Source organism: Triticum aestivum, chromosome 4D (genome assembly GCF_018294505.1).
Source record: "Triticum aestivum cultivar Chinese Spring chromosome 4D, IWGSC CS RefSeq v2.1, whole genome shotgun sequence".
In the NCBI taxonomy this organism is placed as follows: domain Eukaryota; kingdom Viridiplantae; phylum Streptophyta; class Magnoliopsida; order Poales; family Poaceae; genus Triticum; species Triticum aestivum.
The window spans coordinates 491,447,555-491,450,430 of record NC_057805.1 but is presented as its reverse complement, the minus strand read 5'-3'; the positions used below and the strand labels follow the sequence as shown (position 1 = coordinate 491,450,430).

General features: G+C 45.5%; 1 pseudogene; it reads left to right on the top strand.

The window, feature by feature from the left end:
• Positions 1–200: 200 nt before the first annotated feature.
• The window catches only part of LOC123100534 (molybdate-anion transporter-like), a 3,079-nt pseudogene continuing 403 nt past the window's right edge, over positions 201–2,876 (top strand).

The window sequence follows — 2,876 nt, the reverse complement described above, 5'->3', positions numbered from 1 at the left end:
GGTAGTTTTTAGTCACGTTTTTACGTTTTTTGGTAGTTTTCTGCCACTTTTAAAAAAGTGGTAGTTCTGTGGGACGCGAACCCCTAAACCGGTAGTTTTTTGTCAAACACTCCAGGCAGCGCCCACAACCCGATCCCATCCTTCTTCTGTCTCTCTGTTTGTCTGTCCCGGCGGCGGGCGGGCGGGCGCGCAGGGGGAAGATGGAGATTTTCTACTACCTGGTGTTCGGGGGCCTGGCGGCGGTGGTGGCAGGCTGGAGCTGGGCAAGAGCGGCAAGGACCGCGTCGCAACCCCCACCGCATTCAACGCCTTCAAGAACAACTACGTCCTGGTATACTCCCTAATGATGTGTATGAACGATTTCTTTCTGAATTTGTCTTGTCTTCTCTTGAGATGTGCTGCATATGTATGCCTCAACTGATTTCGGATTGGTTGCTGCAGCCGGCGACTGGCTTCAGGGGCCCTACATGTACTACCTCTACAGCCAGTACGGGTTCGACAAGGGCGACATCGGCCGCCTCTTCGTCGCCGGATTCGGCTCATCCATGCTCTTCGGAACCATCGTAGGATCACTAGCAGACAGGCAGTATGTGCTTCTTTCTTCTTCTTCTTCTTCTTGTTTTCCATTGGGATTGGGATTGATTGCTTGCTTACCTGAATGAATCTGACTGAAAAACAAAACCCTATAAAGGGGCCGCAAGCGCGCGTGCATCACCTACTGCATCACCTACATCCTCAGCTGCATCACCAAGCACTCCCCACACTACAGGGTCCTCCTCGGCCACATCCTCGGCGGCGTCGCAACATCCCTCCTCTTCTCCGCGTTCGAGTCATGGCTCGTCGCCGAGCACAACAAGGTTTCCTCTTTTACTCCACTCTACCACTCATCATTAGAGTAGTAACTGTTTTGTGAAGACTGAAGAGGTATCTACTCCTATCTATCTATGTATGTAACCCTGACCCAGATCTACTACTCCCCAGTCCAGTCCAGTCAATCAAATCAAATCAAAATCAACTCAACCAACCACTGCTAGCTGCCTTTATCTTTAATCCAAAGCCTTCACCTTTTTTATTTCTTACTAGTAGTATGTACTATGTCTTGTTCTATATCCACAAGGCAAGGCATCAAGCACTAGACTAGATTGTGTACTACACTAATATAATGTACTCAGTTTGCACCTTTGGCTTCAGGGGTACTCCTACTAGATTGTGTTCAACATCCCTTCCTACCTACGTAATGCTTAGGGTCTGTCTAGGACACATCTAGATATGACATAATCTAACCTTGTGTTCACTATGTTTGTGCTCTATTTTTTTTGTTGTCCTAGATATTTTTTTATTCCTTGTTGCTGTGTTATTTATGGGAGTTTAGATGTGACATCCTTAAAAAAGTATCTGCAGCATGCATGTGACACCCAATTTACTATTCTTCTTCTTCTGCCCCTCCCTCCCCTAATGTAGCCATGTACGTAGTAGCTACTAGGCTGTAAGTACTATTTTTTTTATTAACAACTAACCAGATATCCTTGTCATCTGCAAACTATGCATTATTATTATTATTATATCTTGTTGATTCTTACTGGCAATGTAACAAGCCTAGTTAGTAGTATTCACCGAACCTTCCTTTTTGTTTGTTTCATGTCTTGTTTCACACACCACACCACACAGAGAGGCTATGACCCGCAGTGGCTGTCCATCACCTTCTCCAAGGCTATTTTCCTCGGAAATGGCCTGATTGCCATCATAGCTGGGCTGTTTGCTAACCTGCTCGCTGACAACTTGGGCTTTGGTCCAGTGGCTCCTTTCGATGCCGCCGCGTGCTTCCTGGCAATTGGCATGGCTATCATCATGTCCTCATGGAGTGAAAACTATGGAGATCAATCTGAAGGCAAGGACTTGATGTCCCAGTTCAAGGTTGCCGCCAAGGCAATCGCTTCAGGTATATATTATGCTTACCGCGCGCTTCACTTCCTTTATTGGACGGACGGACTGCAACACAACCAACATTATTAAACGTGTATATATTGTCAACTTAGAAGAAGAAGATTTGTTATTCTCACACTAACCATGAACGAACGAACGAACGAATGAATCTCCAGATGAGAAAATCGCATTGCTGGGAGCCATTCAGTCGTTGTTTGAGGGCTCCATGTACACTTTTGTCTTCCTTTGGACTCCAGCATTGAGCCCAAATGACCAAGACATTCCTCATGGCTTTATATTTGCCACCTTCATGCTGTCATCTATGCTGGGTAGCTCCATTGCTTCACGCCTACTGGCCCGCAAGATGAAGGTTGAAGGTTATATGCAGATCGTGTTTGCAGTGTCGGCCTTTACCCTTTTCCTCCCAGTTGCCACCAGTGTAAGACCAAACAGCTCACCGCTACTGTTTCTTTCTTTCTTTCTTTCTTTCTTTCTTTCTTTCTTTCTTTCTTTCTCTGCCTTTCTAAGATAGATTACCTTACTGATAGCATGTTCGTATGTGTGTGACAGCTTCTGGTGCCGACGTCTTCAGTGAAAGGAAGTGGCATCTCGTTTGGTGGCTCTCTACAGCTGCTTGGTTTCTGTACCTTTGAGTCATGCGTCGGCATTTTCTGGCCATCTATCATGAAGATGAGATCTCAGTATATTCCTGAGGAGGCGAGAAGCACCATCATGAACTTCTTCCGCATACCACTGAACCTGTTTGTCTGTGTGGTGCTTTACAATGTAAGCAAAATGTTCTTCTCCTATCCATATCTACTGATAGTGATCTGTCAAAATCTTTTGGCAACCATACAACTGAAACTCCTTTTTACCTAATAAACATGATGATTATGTTGCAGGTGAATGCTTTCCCTATCACCGTCATGTTTGGCATGTGTTCCATCTTCCTC